Raw genomic sequence first — 24,466 nt, forward strand, 5'->3', positions numbered from 1 at the left:
GACCCAATGGCCAACATCTCTAAGGACCACCTGATCCATGCGTGTAGCAGTTTCCGAAGCGGAATTGAATCGGTCATAGCTGCAGATAGCAGATTCATTGAGTAATTGACGAAATAAACCATGAGAGACGAATTTCCCAAAGTTTGGTGAAAATATGTCTATTTTTGCTGGAGATATTCTTCTGTGCCTGAAGTCAACATTGTCTTCTCTAATACCTCGCGCGCCCAGTATACATGTAAATTTAAAACAAATATGCCATATACATGAGCCGAGCATTGAAAACTGTGGTAGCTCATGACTGCAACAATAGACGTTGGTCTCATCCATCGGAGCTGTACCGCTATTTTGAACGTCTGGTTCAAGGTATATACCTCAGACACAAAGAATAATATATTGAAAGGGGGTTAACCATGGGGCCCGATTTTTATTAATCATATGATAAATAAAGGGAAAATCAGACATCCACCCGTTCGTAGCAGCTGCTACAAAGGAAACCCATACGGGTTCCTCAACAGCAGACCCTCATAGTTGAGGAAAAATTCGTCCTGGTCCGGGAGTACTAGCAGCTGCTACGAACGGGTGGATGTCTGATTTTCTGTTTACTAATTAATTCTCTCCACCTTGCGGGTTTCCGCAGAACTACTACGTCAAGTCATACAATAAGAAGCCAACGAACACTGACACCAAGGACAACATAGGAAAAATTACTTGTGCCTAATAAATGAAATGAAGAAACGATAAATTAATGGAAAATAAAGTGTATGTAAAAACGACTTGCCGCAGGTGGGAACCGAACCCAAAACCTTCGCATTTCGCGTGCGATGCTCTACCAATTGAGCTACAGCGGCGCCGTTTCCCGCCGGGTATTTGTGCGCCCTAGTAGAACCCTGGCAGTTTTCATCCACTTTAATTTCCATTAATTTATCGTTTCTTCATTTAATTTATTAAGCACATGTAATATCCCCTATGTTGTCCTTGGTGTCAGTATTTGTGGGCTTTTCATAATATGACTATATATATATATATATATATATATATATATATATATATATATATATATATATATATAATATCACGCATACTTGTATGTTACCTAATCTTCAAATCACCATGCATATTGCATACGACATCGGTGGCTTTGCGGCATGAGCTGTGTCAAAATTGGACTTTCCCGGTTTTCAAAAAAAAAAAAAATACGAAGAGGAGTACACAGAAGCCATTTGTCAACCTAGCTTATGCTGCCGGGCGGTCGCGAAATGTGAGGACAATTTTCCTCGCAATGTCAGTATTTATGTAAATTCGATAATTAACTTTCTTTTACTGGAGTTAGCATGTATGTTTATATCGAAAACGGAGGGGCGATGCCGTTTGGTGACTATTCCATTTTGTACAATTTTAGTAACGCGCCTGTGTCCCGAGAAATGCACGTCTGAAATTTCAGGCCAAGCCATCTAATTACGCAAGTGAAGCGGCGGCACCCACTATGAGGTCCCTTAGTGTGACGCTACTGCTGCGTATGGCGCTCCGTCTGACAAGAACGTGGAGTGATAGGCGACGGTGATTGCTTTTCGTTCTAGGCCAGCGTTTCCGTTCTTGGCCAGCGAAACCGAAGAATGACTGTGCGGGCTACGTAGATGAGCCCTGTTTCTTTTAACAATTGCTTGTAGAGTGGGTGACAAGACGCCGTGCCGCTTCAGACTTCTTATGCACTCAGGTGCAGCGATACTGTTTTGCTTTTTTTTTGTTATAGTAGAAGCTTTGTTTGCAGAATGATGGAAACGAATGCCATCTCACAACATAAAGCGACAGCGTCAGCTGCCATACAGTCCATTATTAAGCACTGAAGTTCCCAGGGTGCCTTGAACACACGTAAAGAAAGTTTACGACCCTGTAGTGCCAGCGCATAGGAAACGCGGGTTAATGGCTCGTATCATCTATGTCATCTTTCTAAAATTAGAACGCGTCTGCCAGTCCTCATAACAGAGCATGAAATTGTGTCAACGTAGTCAAATTCATATTTATTTAGTTACACACAGCTCAGATTCCAGCATTACTACGGAAGAAGTGGAAATAAAAGAACAAAATAAAGTACCGTGTATATCCACATGGTTTACATACAAAAAAAATACAAAAATTTCAGAAATTTGTTTCAAATATACCATTGCTTACACAATATTAGTTTCGAATGATATGAAACATTACTCAACTTAGAATTATGACAATCGCGAAGAAACCTACGGTTTAAAAATGTTCCAAATGCTTGCCTTCCGCCTCAACACACCTCATGAAACACTCTCGCGTCGAGTGCACAATTCTACGCAGCATTTCCGGGTCGGTGCTTCTACAGGCGGTAACTATTCTCATCTTCATGTCGTTGACATTGGTGGGCCAAACTGCGTAAACGCGATCTTTCACGTAGCCCCACCAAAATAGGTCCAGCGGATAGAGATCAGGGGATTTATCGGCGTCCAAAACATCTCTCCGCGTGCAATCCACTTCCGTGGAAAATTACAGTTTCCCCAGTTCGTTGCAGCGGACGAGAAATGTGGTGGGGACCCGTCAAACTTGCCACAGTTCGTTGAGAGGGAGACTCGAGGCAAATTTATCGACGACACCAGCAAGAATTTCGTGCGCATAATTCTTTCCACCGAGGTACCCTTCGAAAAAGTGAGGGCCAATGATTCTGTCCCCAAGTATGCCACGCCATACAAATAGAACCCAGCGAATTTCGTGGTTGCATTGCCGCAGCTAGTGAGGATTTCCTTGCGCCCAGCAGTGAGCATTGTGAATGTTCACTGCTTTCCCTCCAAAATCGAGCCTTATCAATCCAAATCACTCTTTGTACGAAATCCTTATCTTGGTCTAGTTTTGGTCTTTGGTCTAAGTCTGCTTCACTTAGGTCCTGATAAAGACTCACATGGTATGGATGAAATTCGTGCTTTTTTAGAGAGTTGTGCACTGTTCTCACGCTTTCCCCGCATTATTTAGAAATCTCCGATGCTCACATTTGGCATTGCATGTACGCAGGCAAGGACGTGAATTTCAAAGTCCTCATCAATGATGCTCTTCCCTGGCTGTCTTTTTTGGTGAACTGAGCCGGTTGTGCGAAAACATCTGAAAATGCTAGCAAATGTTGCTTTGGTTGGAACTCGCCAATCTGGATGGCAAGACGCGTACAGACTCATTGCTAATGAGGCATTGCCGTTCATCTTGGCCAATAATAGCACTACATAAATTTTTTTTCTGCTGTAGAATAGTACCTCGACCCAAATGAAGCAGCCATTTTTCAACGCAGAAGGTCCCAACGCAGGGCTTGCTTTTTTCCAATGGCCCTGCTTAGTAGAGGCAATCAGTGGCAAATGCAAAGGCACATAATGGAAGTTCAGAGGTTCATTCGATGCGCTTGCAAGGTGATGCCTGATCTCTTCGGCACCTTCGCAAAACCGCGACGAATAAAAACAAAATGTCAGGCATACACCAATGAAGTGCACTACTCACGCCAGTTCACAGCCGTCCTTGTATTTCACAGCAGTTTTTCAGGCGTAGGCCAATGTAGGGCCCTCAAATCACGCACTTCCGACAGGCACAGCGTCCCTGGAATACCACTGGCAAGTAAGGTGCCTCCCGGCAGCTTTCACCTTTGTTTCATGCTTAGCGCTTGCATCACTTTGAGCCTCCGAAATGAAAATAATATTAAATAAAACCAAAGCCAGTGTCGTATTCATGCACTTGATTGCTTCGACAGTACGTGTACGGTGGCACCGCGCTTTGTCGCAAACTCTGCAAGTCATTGCTTCAAAAAAAGAGCTTGGCCAAGCCGCCACGCAAAGTGATCCTTCGGGTTCGCTGGCCACGAATGAAAACGATGGCGCAGAACAAAAAGTAATCACCGTCGCCAGTCACCCCGCCTTCTTGTCAGACGGAGCGTCATACGCCACAGCTGCGTAACACCAGGGAGGAGTCTCATAGCGGGTGCCGCCGTCTCGCATGCGTAATTAGACAGCTTGGCCTCAAGATCCAGACTGTCATATCTCGGGACACAGGCGCGTTACCAAAATTGTACGAAATGGAATAGTCATCAAGTGGCACCACCCTTGAGTTTTAAATATAAACATACATGCTAACTGCAGTAAATAAAAAGTTAATTATTGAATCTAAAGAAATACTGACATTACGATGACAATTATCCTCACAGTTTGCGACCGCCTGGCCGCGTTGCCTAGGTAGAAAATGGCTTCTGTGTACTCCTCTTCGCTTTTTTTTTTCAAACCCAGAAAGTCTACCTTTCAACACCCTGTATATGCTGAATGCATCAGTGTTACGCGTAATAATATACATTGATACACATAAAAGGATGCATTTTTTGTTCACCAGGACCCAAGTATGTCCTTTACAGCGAAGCTGTTTACCGCTACTCCCAATGGCACAATTTTGTCGGCGGACAGAAAAGTGCGAACAAAACTATCATTATCAGCAATGGCTCCTGCCCCTCCAAGCAAGCAAAATGCATCGAGAGAACATTTCGAAAACTGTGATCATCAATGGCTCAAACTGGCTGAAGCAATGCCTCATACCCCCGTAAGCAAGCAAACGTGAAATGGCTGACAGCCCCGTCTATCCCAGTAAATCACAGTCTTTATCAGAGTAATCAGTATATTACCGTAACACGATGAACTTTTGTCAAAGTTTACTGTTTGTCTCGCCGCCTCATCGTAGGTGCTGACCCCCCCCCCCCCATCTTCGCTGTCCAACCACCTTTATAGGGTGGAATGGGTCCTGATTTTTTTAAAAATACAGCTCTTTATGTAATCTGCTTCACTCAAGACATACAAAAGAAACCACTGCTGCTTTTGTACAAAAACGCAGAGCGTAACTATTTTCCGAAGCATGTAAATGAGATAAATGTTACGATTTCTAAGCAAAATGACAATAAACGGTATTGTATTTTATAAAAGCAGACTCGTAAAATGCAAACCTCGTTCGCAAAGCATCGCAGCAGTTCACAGTATCCCAATAATTCTGAGCGATCACAGCATGTTTTGCTGCAGTACAATATATACTGAGCGCGAGTTAAAGAAAAAAACCGCCATTTGCAAAATCCTTAGCCCTCAAGCGTTGAATGCAATAGTTAGCAAAAAAACGATGTGGTGCGCTTCACACAAGAAATCGTACATTAACAGAGACAACGTGAAGTGTATATTTAATCCTCATGCTCTAGGCATATTTCACCTCTGCATGGCATACATGGTAAACCTGTTGACTGCATTGTTTTGTCTCTTCCCCTACTACAGGCAGGCAGTCTCCATTCTTTAGCTTATAAGAGGTCTAGGTGTACTTTGTGCACCAAAGTAGCGTATGTTTAAGTATACAAATGCTGCAGTGGAGTGCTTAAAGAAGTATTGACAGATTTATACAAGTGTAGGTAGATACAAATTTCTTATTCACAGTTTACTTGTTTTGAATGCTCGAGGGCACTGTTATAGGTAAGAAAGCACGGTAAAATTGCATGAGGCACTAAAATTTCAGGCTGAGAAAATGGGGTGTATAGCACAGAAGAGGGGGCACATACCTGCCATATGCATGCAGACGACTTTTGTTATAGCTGCGCCTGCCATATTTTGGAGGAAACTTGTGGATCGGCAAATTTGTAATATAATGAGGGTACTACAGCAATGCAGGACAAAACTATGATATAATAAAAGCACATGTGAGCAGCTTTCTTTATATGTGGGTCTATCGAGCCTACACATGCACCTAAAGAATTACGTAGAGCGCTAATTTCCGGTCGTATAAGTCATTGGTATTTATTTTCGTGGTATATTCCAGTATTGCACTTAGCCTTATGTGTTGGACTGACCTCCTTGTATGGTTAAAATAAAAGTCACTGCATCTGGTGGATTAGAAGTGACTATAAAATTAGAAGCAACACGGATAGCTCTATCAGGAATACCACATTCAAATGGACACATAACACATGCATAAATACCCAAATATAAGCAGCCAAGTCACCCACTAAGGGGTTTAAAAAAATTCAATTACCATTGTTTTCCGTTAGCCTTACACCAGTGCGAGGGAAAGACTGCGAGATGGCCATATAATTGAGTGACTTCAAGGCTATAGTGCAAAGTTATGCCAAGCAAAAACTAAGGATGAATATATGAGGAAGCTATAAAACCTATAGCAAGACGGTGGCATGAGAAGTTGATTATGAATAACTGTAGCCCGAAAAGCCAGATGTTTTCTTTTATGTACAAGCAACACACTCCCGCTCCACGGCTGGACGGAGCAGCAGCACTGAAGAAATCAGGAGCGACCCAACCCCGAGTCGAGTTCCCTGGCGTCTCGGCCACCGGACAGGGACAGTTTGCCCCCTCGAACACATGCGGCTCTCGCATGCGTCTTTGCAGAATAAACTCAGTCTGTTTTCTGCCACCAACCGACGCGCATTCCTTTCCCGGACGAGGCCAGAGCCCGGACGTAACACTGGAGACGGGGCAGGCGTTGCGAAATGGATAACTTTTCGAAGTGGCCAGAGGAGGAATGCACAGCACCGTCGAGCCTTGCTCGGGCAAATCGTGGGCATCGTGGAGCCAGCGTCTCGTAAGCGTTTCGTGGCGAACAACGTCGGCGACGAAGCGACGAAGCGACGAAGCGGGCGTTTCTTCCGACGCATTGTGGTGCAGACACTTTGGAAACTGTGCGCGCTGGTAGCGCCGAAAAACCGGGGCAAAGTCAGCTTCAATGATTTAATCACACTTCTGCGGCGGCACTGCGACCCCAGGGTCTCCGAGCTTTACAGCCACTTCGTGTTTCAAAGACGCAAACAACGGCCGAACGAGTCGATTTCCAACTACGTTGCAGCCCTCAGAAGCTTGGCAGCTGAATGAAACTTTGAAGCGCTGCCATCGGCTGCAACATCGACGACGTCACCTGGCAGCCAAACGACTGCTTCTTCACGGAACCCAACTGTGCTGCCACAAAATGTGATGCTGTGGGTCAGGTTCGTCTCCTGCGTCCGGGACGAACATCTTCAGTAGAGACTGTTCGCAGAAAATGACCTGACGTTCGAGCAAGCTCTGGACACAGCCCTGTCAGCTGAAAGTGCGTCAAGGCATCAGCGAGGAATTAAAAGAGTGACAAACTCAGGGGAAATTCACAGGATGTCGCCAGGAAGCAAGCATACATCACTACAACAATGCTATCAATGCGACGCCTTGCACGGCCGCGAAATATGCAAGTTCAAGAAAGCCGAGTGCCGTTTCTGCTCCAAGAAAGCTCTTATCGAGCGTGCCTGTATCTCGAAGAAAAAGGAAAAGAAGCAACCAGACTCCCACAAGAAGTAGCAACTGGTGCACAGTGTCAGTACCCTACCTGCCAGGGAGTGCTGCTACGAGCTGCACAGTGAGTGTACGAACACACTGCACCAAGTTCCTGGCGGACTTGACAATGGAGGTTAGACTGCTCCAGTTTGAGATGGACATAGGTGCGGCTTGCTCCCTCATAAGCGAGGAAACTTACTACAGAACATGAAAGAAAAACACTCGCCAGCTTTCAAGTGAGCCGCTCGACTTGCGCACCTGGTCAGGTGAAGGGCTACGCGTCCTGGGCTCGGCACAATTTCGTGTGAAGTTCACATCAGAAGACTACGTGCTGCCGTCGATAGTTATGAATGGCAGACGCTGCAATGTGCTAGGAAGAGATTGGTTTTCGGCACTTCACATTCAGGTGAAGAGAATCAACCACGTTGGAGAGCCAACGCTGGAGATTACAAGTCCTCGAACGGCACCCAAATGTCTTCAAGAAAGAGATCAGCAGCTGTATGGGCCCTTTAGTTCTACTGGAACTCGAAGACGGCGTGACGGCGAAGTGTTTCAAGGCTCGTCAGGTTCCGCTGGAGCTGCAAGAGACAATGGAAGACGATATTGGTCGTCTACAGCGACAGGGCATCTTAAAACCAACGCAGCGTACTGAATTTGCAACCCATTGGTCCTTGTTTGGAAGAACGAAGGTACACTCTCTGTCTGCGGTGACTACAGGAGTGCTGTTAATACACAAGCAAAGAAGGCATCGTACCCGCTACCAACAACAGATGGAGTGTTCGCAAACCTACGTGGTGTAATCCTCTTCTCAACGTTGGATGTTCATCAAGCATATCAACAACTGACAGTCGATGACGAAACAGCAGCACTGCTCACAGTGAACACCACGAAAGGACTATTCAATGTGGAATGCCTCCCGTTCGGAATTTCCGCTGCATCAGCTATCATCTAGTGCATGATGTAGACAACGTTGGCTAGAATTCCCGGAGTTAGTGTTTAGCTAAACGACATGCGTGGCAGTGGGAAGGGTGCAAACTGTATGCTTCGTTTTGTCTGCACCTGGGTTGAGTACCGCATGTTATTCTACTACTTTGTATTTAAGGAATCATTATGTATAGTGCATGGAGCTCATCAGAAACTACGAGCCGACGCGATAAGTCACACATTGAGCCATTTCCCCTTGCGTTCTCAACTTCCCTGTCTTTTCGCGCAGTGCTAGCATGCGGACGTTTATTCTTTTTCTACATTTTCTAGGCCTGAAGAATTGTAGGCCAACTCGAGGTTTTAGAGCTCTTTTGCGGAAACCCGTTTTCTGCTGCTATCACTTTGCGAGTATTTTTGCGTGCTTTCGGGAGACGCCGCTCCCGAGACCTTCGGCGATGGAGGCGGAGTCCGCTAGACGTCCGGAGGAGACAGACGTCACAGCGTCAAGCGCTCCTAGGAAGCGCAATAACCTCATGAGCGACACAGGCAGCGAGGACACCATGCTGTACTATTCTGCTTCCGACGAGGATCTATTGGATTACGGTGATTACTTGACAGTTTTGAGGCAAAAAGGGAAGAGGCGAATCGTCACTGCTGCCTCGTCTTCAAAAAGGACGACTGCGATGGCAAAGAACAATGACACGGCTCATACTATCCTCTTCTTGCCCGAGACGCCGACCGACGACCTGAATCGGCTAAACAGGCAAGCCATATCTGCCACACTGGAGGCTCTTGTTCCGAATGAGATTACAGATATAAGAATCAACAACCGTAAAAAAATTTTCGCGGTCGATGTCACGGACAGAGCAGCACTGGATATCTTGGAAACAGTGAAAGTGCTTGGAAAGATGAATGTTCGCACCATAATACCACAGGACAACGATACTCCATCAGGTGTGATTTATGATGTCGACGAGTCAGTCACCGACAACGATCTGCCTATATTGGTTAAACCCGCCGCAGCAGATGTCAATATTATTGAAAACCGTCGCCTAGGAGAACCACGTTGTGTGAGGATAACTTTCAAGGGAGGAAGCTTGCCTGCACACATGAAAGTTGGATTTTTTCGCCATTCAGTGCGGCCATTTGTACCCAGACCACTTCAATGCCGTAATTGTTTGAAGATAGGGCATGCAAGGGGCATATGCAAAAATTCAACCGTGCGCCCAAAATGCTCTGAACAGCACAGCACTGATGCTTGCCGTGCGACTGATTTAAAGTGTGCGAATTGCTCTGGTGCTCATGAAGCATCGCCGAAAGACTGCCCGAGGCACAAGACAGAGCTGAAAGTCCTAAAACAAATGATGAGAGACAACTCAACGCACAGAGAAGCAGCCGCCAAAGTGCGGCAGCGTTGTGGCCGCTGCAGGCGATCTTCATCCACTAGAAATACTGAGACCCCCGCCGTGAGAAAGACGCGACTTCCAACAGCTGGTGCTCCCAAGACGCTCACCCACACTGGCAACACGGGGTCTGGTGACGCATTGAATACGTCTTCTGCAAACGCCTGGCCTGCGCTTCCGACGTTAAGTAATCCAGCAGAACAAAGATCTACGGTGGACTAGCGACGCACCAATGAAAAAACAGATCACGTGCGAGGACCCCAAGACAAGCAAGTAATCGCTATAATCAAGTCCCTAATGAAAGTCATTCGCGTGTTGACAAATGACATGCCGACGCCATCTGCTGGGGGTGCACTACAAGTGCTGGACGGTGGGGATACGGTTCTTGCAAGCCTCGAATAGCAAGCATAATGGCTCTACCGCGTCAGTCGTTCATCAGACAAGTCAAGAAAGCGTCTATTATCCAATAAATACCCGTGGACTCGAAGCTCCGTATTGCTGATTTTCGCCATTACATTTTCCCCAATCGATTCCCCATTATTGTCATATGTGAAGCGAACTTAGAGAAACCCGTCCGGATCTCAGGCTATGAACCTTACGTGTCACCGACTTGTAATGAAACTAGCAAGGTGATCATCTACATACGGTGTGAACTGACTTACATTGCTCATCCAGTGCTGCCACATGACAGTAATCAGTATGTCTGTTGACGGTGAAAAAGCGCAAACTTTCATTTACTCTAGTGGCGCTAACCTTTCTCCATCAGGTAGCTTCAACAGACAGAGACTGAGTGGCATTTTAGATGCGACTGCTGGTCCATGCATTGTTCTTGGGGACTTTAACGCAGATAATTAACATTGGGGAAGGGTCAAGGTAAATTCCGAAGGAAGAAACCTCGTTTCCTTTGCCTGTGACCATGAACTATGCTGTCTAAGCAATGGCAGTCCCACGTTTCTGCGCGGCCGGACGTGCAGTAGTTGTTTAGACTTGACATTTTTCACGCGATGCCTCACTCGTCGCGTCCTTTGGTTCGCAGATGTAGAAACCCGCGGAAGCTACCACATTCCTACCTGCCTGAAGATTAAAGGCCCAACCAAATCCTTCCCATCCAGTTTTAAACAATCAATAGATTGGCCTGTGTTTAAATCACTTATAGAAGATGCGTGCCACGAAGGCTTTTCGTCCACACTAGAAATTCAAATCGCCAAGGCTATGCAGGATGCTATGCGTTCATTTCGGCGATTGGAGAAATACACTTGGAGAGATGCGCTTCTTGGCCTACACAACGCATCATGGCGTGACGGCCTGGTCCCTACCACGTGGAAATCCAGCCGCCTTGTTCCACTCCTCAAGCCTGGCAAGTCTCCATTGCAATTGTCATCTTACCGTCCGATAGCACTGGCCAGCTGTGTCGACAAGGTGATGGAGAGAATGATCCTTACACGGCTAGAATGGTACATGGATTTTTACAGCGTCTATCCAGACGTAATGGCTGGCTTTCGACGCGGACGCTCGCTAATAGATAGCGCTATTGACCTTGTAACATATAGCACCAGAAACATCTGAAGCTAATCACTGCTTCCTTATTCCTTGATGTTAAAGGTGCGTACGACAATGTCCATCATCAAGCTGTTTGAATGGAAGATCTTATTTATTTTGACTGCAGACGGACCAACCCTGTCTAGCTATACCAGTCGTGGTGTACCTCAAGGCGTAGTACTCAGCCACCTGGTGCTCGTTGGTCTCGCCGATTCGATAACGCAAACTGTTCAGCTCTCCGTATATGCAGACGACATTTGCATATGGGCCTCAGGAGTTTCACGTCTACAAGTCCACACACGACATCAGAAGGCTTGAACAGCCGTGTCAACAAGCTTAAGAAGGCAAGGCTTGGAGCTTTCCCCTGAGAAATGTGCACTCGTTGCCTATACTCGCAAAGCGATGGCCCTGTATGCTTTGCGGATTAATGACCAAACTGTACGATACAGACCAACGCGTCGCTTTCTTGGCGTCATCATCCATAGGGACTTGTCTTGGAGCCCTCACGTCTTGTACATGACAAAGCGTTTGGCCGCCGTCGTGGACCTTCTTGCATTTCTGGGCGGGAACTCCTGGCGCGCCACAGTACCATCAATGGTGTAACCATATAAAGCATTGCTTTTGGGCTTCCTGCGGTACAGCATACCTGTACTAGGAATTATTTGGGCTACAAATATCCACAAACTTCAAATTGTGCAAGCACAAGCACTCAGAACTTGTCTTGGTCTCCCCAAAACTACGTCATCGGTTGCGACAGTGGCCATTGCCGGGGACACTCCTTTGACAGTCTATATAGATACAGATGTCCTGAGAGCCCATATCCGACACCGGACTCGGATTCCCTCACACCATCTTGCTTGCTTGCGAACAAAAAGGCCACATTCAAACTTTGCCAAAAGTGTTGTAAGACATCAGTCCTACTTGCCATCTGATTTTACGCCTGCTACACGATTATCACATCCATTGTGGTGTCTGTACCGGCCGCAAGTGCAATTGACAATTCCAGGAATCAGAAAGAAAGCTGGAGCGCCGTTGCAAGCTTTGAAACAAGCAACTTTGGAAGATATTCACAACGTGCACAGATTGCGGCAACATTTCTATACAGATGGTTCTGTAAAACTCAACAGCTCAGCTGCTACAGTCATCAACCCGGTAAAATCTGAAGAAATTATTATACAAACTTAATGTGTGACCACATCAATGGGCACTGAACTTGCGGCACTGCGTGCTGCACTTGATTTCATTGAACAGGAACCACCGCAACAATGGACAGTCTTTAGTGACTCCAAGGTAGCCCTTCAGTGCATATAAAGCCCAATGCGCCACGGACCCAACGAACAACTGGCCTCAGAAATTCGACACATGTATCATCGTAGCCATGACAAGAAACACAACATAATCTTTCAATGGCTTCCAGGATATTGCAACGTCAGCGGGAATAACCAAGCCGCCAAAGCCGCCCGATCTGCACATGAAAGTGATCAACGTGTCTTGATTCCGCTTTCGCGAACAGAAGCTGCGGCTGGGCTGCGACTGATGTCCCGTGTATGTGCTTTGCCTCTGCGGGACTCTAACGCTTTTACCATGTGTCGTTTGCGTTCGTTGTCTCCGGACATACGGGTGCACCTACCGGCTGGGTTACCACAACGTGAGCAGACCATGCTGTGCCGTCTGTGGCTAGGCGTTGCATTTACGATCTCGTATGATTTCCTTATTAGAATGGCCAACAGCCCCACGTGCGCCACATGAAACATCGATGAGACTCTCGCACATATTATCTGTGTCTGCCGGTGATATAGCGCCCAGAGACAAGTACTGTGCAGAGTACTGGACCAGTTGGACAATCGTCCACTATCGAAATTCAAAGCTTTAGGACAGTACTCCCTCAGAACACCAACGCTAAAGGCCTTACTCGCGTTATTAAGGTTCCTGCGGTCTGCGGGGCTTCAAGATGGACTGTAAGAACGCCGCCTCCTAGCACTCTGTAGTGCTCGTCTGCATTTCTTTCTATCTCCCCCTTCCACTCTCTTTCTCTTTTTATCCCCCTTCACCCTTCCCCTCGTGCAGGGTAGCCAACCGGAACTGCCTCTGGTTAACCTTCCCGCCTTTCTATGCATCCTCCTGAGGTTTTAGAGTTTTTACGCTGGGCTCCGCACGAACTTTTCTTGTTTCTTCACTTCACGAGCCCGCACTGCACCGTCTACACCAGGAAAAACGATTGCTTCTCCTCCGAGGTACCAAATGCATCTTGAAATGTCGGGCTGTTTAACGAGAACTACGCCATCCACTTCTAAGTAATTGCTGACAATCGATGGGTAGTGATGCAGGCAACGCTCATCGACGAGATACTCTTTTCTGCATCGTATCTACAGGGGTTGAAGCTGTTTCTGACAATTCCGCAACTTCTTGGACAGATATTCCGTTGTAGCTAGCGCACGCTGAGTTGAAAAGTTCGCAAACCTACGAAGTTTGCAAACCTACCGAGTTTCACACGTCGAGCTTTTTGCTGCTGGACCAATAATCAGTAAATGTCCGACAAGAAAATGGGCTGGACAGGTTGCTGTAGGTTACATTGCATGAGTATACGTGTGGGTCAAGGGTTGTGAATTGATCACGGTTTCAACTTCAAGCACTACTGTCTCAGTGTCTTCGCTATTCAGGTAGCTGTTTTCAAGCACCTTGCATAGAGGAGACTTGAACGAGCGGATGAACATCTCCCGTAAACCTTCCCCACCAGGGCACTCCTGCACAATAAACTTCGACTGGACGCGATGTTTGGTGGGGAAGGGCGCAAAAAAATAGCTTTTCATAACATCTCATATGTCCCACAGGTTCCGTGATGCCTTTTTGAAGGACAGTATGTTTTCCGTGTATAGTGCCAGTGGCACTGCTCTGGGGGCTGTAAATCTTCCGAGCACTAGGAGGACGGCTTCCGCTGAGATACAGCTCGTGAATTCCAGGTGCACTGCTTGCGTCGTAGCGCACGTGAATAGCAGAATGTATCCTTTGCAGGCGATGACAGTCGGTGCTGTTTGCTTTACGTAGAGTGGTCCTGCAAAATCTTGTCCAGCTATTTCAACTGGTCTCGATCAAACAAGCCGATCCAATATCAAAGAAGCATACTGCACTTTTGCTCGATTCGCACAATAAATACATGTTACACACAAAACAGACATTAGTAACTGGTTTGGTTTCATACGAGTACAGATAATGCAGAAACGCTCGCACACTTGTGCGATGGTGCTCGCAACACCTCCATGCAATTCTCTGCAGTACGCCTCTGTGATTACCAACGTCGCGACGTGGTGGTTTCCCCATAAAATAATGGCATGCTTCTCCTCCTATGTCATGTCTATGTCTAAGTCGACCTCCGAGTCGAAGCTGCTTATCTGGCCGATGAAAGGGTGAAGATCCTTTAAGACGGAGTGTTTATGAGCAGCATTTTCATGCAAAAGCATTATATGTCCATAAGAACCCGCCGCGGTTGCTCAGTGGCTATGGTGTTGGGCTGCTGAGCACGAGGTCGCATGATCGAATCCCGGCCACAGCGGCCGCATATCGGTGGGGGCGCAATGCGAAAACACCCGTGGTACTTAGACTTAGGTGTATGTTACAGAACCCTAGGTGGTCAAAATTTCTGGAGTCTTCCACTACGACGTGCCTCATAATCAGAAAGTGGTTTTGGCACGTAAAACCCCATAATTTAATTCTTAATGTCCATAAGGAAAGCCTCTCGTTGGACACGACAAATCTAAAGCATTTCGGCGTTGATGAGCTCTTCTGCTTATACTGTTTTCGCACACGCGCTGCCATTGTTCGAGTTCAATTCACAAATCAGAGGAGACAAGCTGTGACACGCAGAAGTTACGCGGATTGTTGAAATTCGTGATATCAATTATAATGCCCCCGTTGTGTTGTATACCTGAAGAAGAACGCTTGGCAGGTCATACGTTGGCTCGATGTCTTGGCCATCTTTAAGGAATTGCGTCTGGTTTTTAAAGCAATGCTGAACTTGGCTGTACTAACCATCCAGGACCATTGCACTAGTTGCTGCTCTCCAGTTATTGGCTCTTGTAGTTATTCCCCGACTCAATAAGTCGGATGGATTGTGATCGCCTGGGCATTAATACCAAGTCTCGAGGCCAGTGGCGTGTATTATCTCTGTCCCTCTATTTTTGGCAAATTGACCTAACTTATTGTGTTGGCCACGCATCCACTCTAATACTATTAGGGAGTACAGCAACATCACACACGACAAAAATCTTGAATCCCATGACGACCCGATATATTACAGTAACCTTTGTCCTACCCCTGCTGCCATGAGCTCTAGTCGCGGCAGCGTTAGCGCTTTTGTCAGTGCTATTCGCGGTTTGGTTGGAACGAGCGAAGTGGCTTTGCCAGGGATGTCCATAGCCCTCAAATAAGCACAAGCTCATTGGGCTTTCACGCTGGCGTAAGAGAACATGTGAAGCTCAGCAGTCTCTACGTCCAGGCCAGCTCTTACACATAATGGAATCGTCGCACAAGAGAGTTGGATGACGTCTGCGCACCATTCTTTGCACTGGGTCTCTATGCCTTCCGGCAGGTCTTCATCCCATTCGCTCTTCAATATCCATGAGTGCTGAAACAACTATTCTGCGGTTACGGAAAACGGGGAAACTATACCAAGAAAATCGAAGATACTAGAAGCAATATTTAGTTGATTGCGTTTCATGTCACCTTGGGCTTGAGTGAGGAATGAGGAATTTGCAGAGAATTCTAACAGCAAATTTTTTCTGTCCTAGTGCATTCCTGAACAGACGTATTTTGTGCATCTCCTACTTGATATTCGTTCCTATCGAACAGCTCTTGCCGTGGTCTCCCATTTCGTTTAAACTTACGGAGGTTTATGCCTGCGTCTCTCATGATTGTCTTCAACCTCTTGCAGATGGCCAGACCTTCTTCGAAAGTGTCTGCACGAACGAGCAGGTCACCAAGATCAAAGCCGTCTTCAGCATGGATGCTAATGCTTTGTCGTTATCACGTACGGCGTTCAATTGATGCAGGATAGTAACCTTCAGCAGAAACAGGCTAGATGGTAACGCAAAGGGCACCCAAATCATACGCCATTCTACGACATTATTGCTCGAGATACCGGGGAGATCTTTCCACGTTAGCGCAAGAGTGCACTTCTGATTGACTTGCTGATCGTCTGGTGGAATCGCTCCAGAGAACTGAACGTGATTGAGTCGCATTGATCACCTTTACCCATTGCTTCTAGTTGCCAAAACGACTTTAAAAATCTGTAATCTGTCTTCGTCGTCAAAAATACTCTTTATTTGTAGCGCACAGACCATCGCGTCCGATGCATTGGTCCTTGGAGCGTCCATGCGAAGGTGGAATTTAATACGAATCATTCTTGAATGTCTGTGCTGTGTTCGGGATATCCGGTCGATACCTTCCAGAGATGATGTGAGCCGTTCAGTAAGCACAGTTATGATGAGGCATCTTTTCCAAGAAAGCACCGTTCATCTAGAAGAAATTTGTCTTTCAGTCGCAGCTAGTTGTCTCATATTGTTGTCCATGGATGGCAAAGAAGCGTAGTGGCAGATAAATGGTAATATAATCTTGAATTGCAGCGCGAAGTGACACGAACACAGACTAGAAACAGACAGGACGAGCCTTCTAGTCTATGTCCGTGTCACTTGGCGCTGCAATCCAAGATCATCTTACCGTACCAACTCGCCCAACTTTCTATCCTTTGCACGTATATGGTACCATGATTGTTTGTACTGTGCAAACTTGATCGTTGTGCCAGCTACGCAACATTACTTCCACGATTTCAAGCTCATAGGTCGTTCGAATGCCGCCATTTGACAACGCAGTTCGGCCACCACGCTTATACGCGCCGTGCACGCCGACGGACGCGCCACTGGTGGCGGCATTCCACAGAACACGCGGGAGAGGAGCCTGGCGCGCGCCGTAGTTTGTTGTGTCGTTGATCGTGCTTCTCTGTCTTATTCACGTTTTCAGAGCAAGATAGGCAACATCATTCGCACGTGTGGGGTAGGCAAAGCTTCAGGTAATGTCGAAGAAGAATTGTCGCAGGGTGGGGGGCTGAAATACCGGTGAAAACGTGCCGGCGATACGGTTCTAATCATTCCCGGCAAAGCCAAATCAGCGGGAGCAACGGTAGCAAAAATGGATCGTCTCTTCGAAGGGAAATTTCTTGTTCTCATCCTTTCCTTTGTCTCGTCGGTGCTTTTTGCACTCGATCATAGTTAGACGTGTGAGCAACGAAGTTCGTCTGCAGTGCAGCATGAGTTTCAAAGGCATTTCGCTAAAATTCGGAATGCTGTTTGCCGCTTATATCGTTTTCCGCTTCTTTACCGCGTTACGCTAGCTAGGCAGGCAGCCCGGAGCGGGCGCATTGCGTTGTATGTTAAAGCTACTGAAGTCTGCAAGAACTGAAATTGTTGGTTTCATGTGGCGCGGTAAATCCTCGCACCAGATGTCGCGCACTTCATGTTTTTACATCTATTTTATGCGTGGCTTCGCACATGTTTAACTGTTGGTAGTTGCACCATGCATAACTCTTGTCGGTTCTTTTGAGCTGCGAAGTTTTCACCCTGCCTTGTTTGTAAAGGGTATAAATCACGCTGTGTCTTATCGGAATGATACCAAGATACCAAGGAAGTGCTTCTTTAACAGCTTTATTCTTTTCGCCCGAGGGCATCTTAGATATTGTTTGCGTTTTTGGAAATGTGTTTAGAAAATAGGTAGTTCAGGGCGAGAATTGCTAATAGCTACTGCATATGGAATTTTTGTTCCATTTCTCGCTGAAAAGTTCGCGTCCCGTTTGGGAAGTCATCACACCTCGATGCTGCCTGAGCAAACATAACACGCCGAGTGATTTGTTTGCTTCACAACGTAGTCCCTTCTTGCATGTGAGTTTTGTACTCAACTGATTTCTTTCTTATACTTACGCTGCAGATTACTAAACCGGGCCTTGCCGCCAGCGCTCATCTACTTTGACTGGCGCTGCTCTGCCTTTAAATATATCATGTGGCACCTCTCTCTAGTAATATAAAAAAGTACTGAAAAGTTAGTCAGTCTTTAGCTTTGTACGTTTCCATAGAGCTCCCTTGGGGAATTTAAAATTGCACAAACTGCAGCGGGAACGGTAGTTCATCGGCGAATGCAGCAGAATTCCATCGGCGGTACAGTACTAACACGCGCATTTATTAACCCGTGTGTTTGGTGACTTCGTTGGCTAGTGTACGCGTTTCCATCAATAAATGGGCAATTACTCTTCTTGAGGCGACTTCGACTGCAGTTATTCGGCAATGTCACATGTATTCATCAGCAGAAAAATTGCGCCGTGCGGATTTGTTTAATATAAGTCTGCACTAACGACGGGTGCTTATTATTCAGGTACAGAAGCAGCATTGCGGCACGGGTAGAATAAAAAAAAACCATCGACAGATTGCCTCACTCAACAAAATTTATCGGCTTGTCAACATGAGCTCCACGTCATGTAAATGGGGTTCATGGCGTTTGTCTGCGGAACACACCTTGCACGTATGTGGGCCATGTTGTCCCAAGCACCGGTAACATCGTGTTCATACCCGCTCGCACAGAGGTCAGCATCTTCCCTACAGCTGTCACCGCCGAAGAAGCAGCCTGGCACCCGAACAAAGGAGAAATCGCAGCCGCGAACTTCAGCCATCCTTGCTGCAAAGGGTTGTCGTCTGCTACTGCTCCCGCGTGTACTGTTGGAAGCATCCGCTAGGTGGTTTTCAGTGGCGCCTCTATAGGCGGTGCGCGAGGCGTATACCCAGAGCATCATAATCTGCTGCAGCGCTATATTCTGCTTCAAGCTCGCTGTCTTCAACAGCGGCATTCAGATCGAGATCGCTGGACCCCAGGCGGTTTCCAATACCTGTGTGCTTGGCGATGTCGGCATTACAGCCGTTTAGCAGTGCTCAGGCCTCTTGCAGGAGCTTGGTGTTCTGGGCATGTCAAGCTGCCCACTATGTCTTGAGGCTGCCCAACGGTGAAACTCTCCGACTGTGAGTAGGCAGGTGTCGGACTTCCGCGACGATGCTCGGCAAATCGTTCGTCGGTCTGCCAACCCTCGCTACCCGCGACGTGAAGTGGTCGGGTAGAAGGTCCCTTAAGTCGTACGAAGAAACCACGCGCTCCACGCGGTGGTATTTAGCACAACAAATATAAGGAAACTACGAGCCGACACGACAGGTAAGACACCAAGCCATTTTCCCTTGCGTTATCAGATTTCTGTTCCTTTCGTGCAGTCATTGCCTGGGCACGTTTATTCTTCTTTTTCTACACAGCAACACCTGCTCGAAAGTTTCACCAAGAGCATGTGCCTGGCCTCCCAAGTTTTCAGCTTGGTCACTTACCAGGAACAGTTGATGGGCCTCCTACTCCTTTAGCTTTCTTGGACCATTCCGAACCTTCAGCTCTTGTGTGTAGAAATTTATAGCTTAGATGAACCTCTCCCAGCTTGTTCTACTGACCTGCCACCGTATCTGCCTTCGCTGTGATTGATTCTGTTTAAATTGGAGAATATATTGTGCATTGGGGTAACGACGCAGTATACCCCATGCTTTGTTGTGATTTTTCTGCGCTTCTCTGCAATCATGATTCCATCAGAGAACTCGTCTTTTGCACGATCGACCTTTTGTTTGTAGAACTCCCTCATCTTCGACGGCCTCCGCCCCGGCGCCAGCATAGCCTGCTCCTTGAAGTTTCTGTTTCTGCCATTATTGGGAAGTGAGCGTTAGCCGGCGTGGGCAGTAATACTTCAAAAACAAGTTTTTCTTTTAGTTCAAACAAATTTTCGAGCCCTTTCGAGTATAAATTATCCAGATTCGACTGTACCACATATTTTTTCTGTTATCATGACCTAAAGATGTGAGTGCGCAAGCGTTGCCCCTTAAATTGGGGACAAATCACGCCAGATTTTCGTCGCACATAACTTGATAACACGCGCTGCCAGCACTTTTTTGGTATCATTCGAAAGCTCGTGTTTGTGATTTTTTTTATTTGTCAGTTGGCAACATTGACGGTGCTGTGTTGATGAAAAAAAAGACAGCAAAAATGATGCACTGTGCATGCTACTATTGACCAGTTTGAGCACGTGACCACGAGTGATAAAATTATGACAACCGCCACCATTTTGTCTTGGTCTCACAAGTACGACACTGGATATGCCTCTAGGTCTGACAAAGTTTCGTTCATGCATTGTTACTAGCGGAAAGGTGCAAGATGCAAGAAATTTCCGAAAGCGATTCCATCATCGCAGCCGGCACAGGACTCCCGGCAGCTCGCCGCTGAAGTCTTCTTTCTGTCGTCGGTAATAAAAGCGGCAAAATATGTGGCTGCGTAATCAATACTTAACTCACTTATAAAACCAATCAGCCGAAGCTAACTTCCATCGAGGGATACGCGGAGAAGAGTCGTGTTGCTTGATTAAGCTCAACGTTACCGGGAAGTGGTCACTTTCATGTATATTTTTATCACATACTATATACTAAATGGCTAAAAGAGCTGCGGAGCCAATTGCTAAATCTATGGAGGAATGTGAATTGTGCTTGACATTGTCATAAGTAAGCTCTGCCTTATTAAATAATCCCGTACCACTAGACAAAAGCAAGTTTTCCAGCACCTTTCCTCTAGCGTCCCAGTAGTAGTATCCCCACAGAACGTTGTAAGCCTTAAAATCACCCAAAAGAATGTAGGCTTTGAGATATGGTGCATTAAGCTGCTGAATTCGGTTTTATGTATTTGGTAGTTGGGTGGCATGCATGCAAAGCAGACAGTGATTAACTTGTTGAAGAAACTTGATCGTATAGGTAATGGCTCAAGGCGTGTTTAGAGGGCTAAATTTTGAAAGGCGACAGATCTGTCAACTACTATTGCTACACTACCGGACAAAGTGACAGCGTCGACTCAGTCTTTCCGGAAAATGGCGTTTTGCCGGAGAAATACTGTGTATCTAGATTGAAGCTGTGTCGCATTAAAACACCGCACCTTATTTATCTTGATTGAGGTTCTAGAGAAGACCCCTGACATTCCATTATAATATTTCAGCATCAATGCCAAGAAAGAAGTTTGCGCTTTGTGACTAAGAGAAGGAGGTTAAGGTCGCATAGGTTACACGGCCCATTTCCAGGCTCTGTAATGCAGGGTTTGACTTTTCGATGTGCTTCTTTGAACGCGTGCCATTGATGTGAAACACTGCTCCCGACGTTCTAATGTGGTCTTCGTCCCACCAGCTCTCTTGGCGACTGCCAAGGGGGCTGGTGGTACGGCCACAGCCACACTCTTTGTGGGCGGTCATGGGTGACAGGTTGTTCTTTTGGAATTTTTCGGCTAAATATGAGTTGTTTAAAACTTTTTATATCGCACAGTTACGCCTTCAACTTGTTAGTTCTCGCCAAAGAAAAGCATTGCTACATAGTCCATGTTTCAGTTCTCCACGTTAGCATTTTGAAGCGCAGATATCTATTATAGCTAACGGAATACGAGAAGTATGGAAATTAAGCGTTTGTGCGGTTTTAATGCAAAGAACACTCGCTTTCAACGATTCATTCTGACCGCACTGCGTGTCTGCTCCGCCGTTCAAATCCTCATTAGGATCTAAAGAGCGCGAAACTATATTTGGATAAAAGCTGGTCGTATATCCCAGCATTACCTCATTGCAGCGGTTGTCTACACGCGAAACATTTGCGTGTTTGGCGTGTAACAAAGACAAAAATGTGTTTTATATTCCGGTGGTGGCCTCAAAGTATTCGCTGAACTTAGACTCATCAAATCATGCCTAGTGTACTTGTTAAGAAAGACATCGCGTATGCTCTCATTCACCACGTCTTACTCAAATCGTGCTAGCTAATAAAAACGCATTGGCACCTCCGACATTTAACTTTCTACAAAAAAAAAAGGATTGAATTCCTGTGCGGGGCTAGAGAACAAAGGTTTGTAGAGACCGCATAAGCGGAGTACAAGAATGAATACAGCGCTTATCACGCCCAACAGCAATCCTTACCTTGTAGCCAATGTCTGAAAACTTTAACGGAGTCGTGTCCCACTATGCTGTTCACGACGGGTCCGTAGCTAATGATTTCGCGAACAGGAGTTCATGAATTTTCCTGTGTAAATCCGTGCGGCTTCTTTCAATGGCGTGAAGTGGTATCGCTGAAACATACAAGCGGGAAAACTAAATGAACAATTTTTTCAAGCTGTCCCATATGGGTTTAAGAGCGGTGTTTGTGTTTCAGTACGACTACCTACCATACCGGAAGCAGCACAGCTGGCTAAGTGACTGTTCTGTTTAAGCTCCACGTGTCGCGTTCAACCTCGGGCTCGCGCACCTTTTTTATATTGCGCAGTGAAGCTACGCGCCCACTTTTCAAATTCTTGCTTTAAAGCTAGCTGACGCACAAATGGAACATAGATGGGCATATCACTTTTTGAATGAAGTATAGTCACCCACAAAATTTTACGGAACACGAGATCTGAAGAAGCAGATGAATATCTGCGCAGCTTCAAAATACAGCCTTGTATTTGCATTTACAGCATCTACCAGTAAATGTGAACGAAATTATAATGCTCGATTTTACTGACTACTGTTACGTGCTGCTTGGAATTTGAACGTTTTCTGAGATGCCATGGTCCGTAAACTTTTGCGGTTCACTGTACATACCTGGTGACGCTATACGGAAATCTACTTAAACTACGCACATGCCAAGTACCTGCTTAAAAAGTACCTGACAAGTCGAAATTATGATTATGAGGAACACATACTGGGGGACCCTGGAATAAATTTGTCACCTGGGGTTCTTTAACGTGCACCGAATGCAGTGTAGAAGGGTGTTTTTGCATTTCGCCCTCATCCAAATGCAACCGTCGCGGCCAGCATATGATACCGTGATGTCAAGCTTAACCGCGCAACGCTAAAACCACTACTCCACCACGGCTGTGATATTAAACGGTATTATAAAGGACTTTATTTTAGCGCACCCTTATTATACGTGAACTCACAATTCAAAACTGTGGCGAAATTTAAGGTAATAGGAAATATCCAACAAACAGCTAACAGCAGCCCAACACCATAGCCACTGAGGAAACACGGTGGGTAGCGGTATGTCTGTGTGAGTGTCAGCCAGCAACAGCCACAGTGACGTAATCACAGCGAGGGTCTTCATGGTCTCATTCAATGTGCCACAGAAAAAAGCACATGTGCGCGTCTGTTTCACTCAAACTGTTACAGAAGTTTTGTAGGCTTTATTCTTAGGCGCACCAGCAGCACACACTTCCGGCGGCTCGTAGCAATGCAAGTTCAATGTTCGCGCTCATTTGCTCTGGCGAGCTGATTGGAAACGCAAAGGGAGATAGCACACCAAAATGGATGCACTTCGGCTTCAAAAACGTGATGTCAGGCCTCCTGTTATTTTGTTTCTTTCCTCTATGCGTTCTCTCGATCGCCAAGTTTCAGATTGACGGACCATGATTTACAAGAGGCGAATGTCCTCAGTTTTCACGATATTATGTGCATATTCTCAATATTACAAAGGAGATTTATTGGGGTTCGTAGCGACCGTCGGTTCTAGAATGCACCGGGCAGTTCCCAAGCTCGAGCCTCTGCTGCGCGCTTGATGCTGCCGATGCTGCTGACTCTGTGCGCACATTCGTTATCTTCCTTACAATGGCCCTGCGGAAATAAAGGAGCCATCCTGGCGCCTTAGTTTTCAGGAAGGACGTTAGAATGGCGGTACGGCTTGAGACGCTGAACGTAAACAACTTCGCGGTTACGACGTCGCATGTCGGACGGCGGCGTGAGCGGCTCAACGAGGTAATTAACGGGTGATGTTCACTCGAGAACGCGGTATGGCCCGTCGTACTTCGGAAGGAGTTTTGAAGCGAGCCCAGGCGTGCGGTGTGGCACTAACAGCCAGACGAGAGCGCCCGGGAGAAAAGTGGGAGTTGAGTTCTGGGCATCGTGAACGGCTTTTTGACGGTTCTGGTCGTCCGAGGTGTATCGGCGGGCCTGCTGGTGACATTCCTCGGCGTGTCTGGCGGCTTCCGAGATCGGCAGGCATTCGGATGGGTCCGGCCGGTAGGGCAGAATGGTGTCCATTGTGTGCGAAGAATGACGGCCGTAAAGAAGGTAAAAGGGTGAGAATCCGGTAGTGGCCTGAGCGCATGCCCTCCTTTGACAAGACATGGCCTAAAATTGTGAACTGACGAACAGCAAATCGACATTTCTTCAGGTTAAGC

At 46.6% G+C, this 24,466-nt stretch overlaps 1 protein-coding gene across 2 annotated transcripts in view; it reads right to left on the reverse strand.

Annotated features, from left to right (window-relative positions):
- LOC142566814 (dermonecrotic toxin SPH-like) overlaps nucleotides 1-22,411 on the reverse strand; it is a 116,679-nt gene extending 94,268 nt beyond the window's left edge. For both annotated transcript variants that reach the window (XM_075677695.1, XM_075677694.1), the window contains exon 1: nucleotides 22,236-22,411. The gene's annotated coding sequence lies outside the window, so the exon portion shown is untranslated. The remainder of the gene's footprint in view (nucleotides 1-22,235) is intronic.
- Between the last annotated feature and the right edge of the window lie 2,055 nt (nucleotides 22,412-24,466).

The sequence above is a fragment of the Dermacentor variabilis genome, unplaced genomic scaffold (genome assembly GCF_050947875.1).
Source record: "Dermacentor variabilis isolate Ectoservices unplaced genomic scaffold, ASM5094787v1 scaffold_13, whole genome shotgun sequence".
Classification (NCBI taxonomy): Eukaryota; Metazoa; Arthropoda; class Arachnida; order Ixodida; family Ixodidae; genus Dermacentor; species Dermacentor variabilis.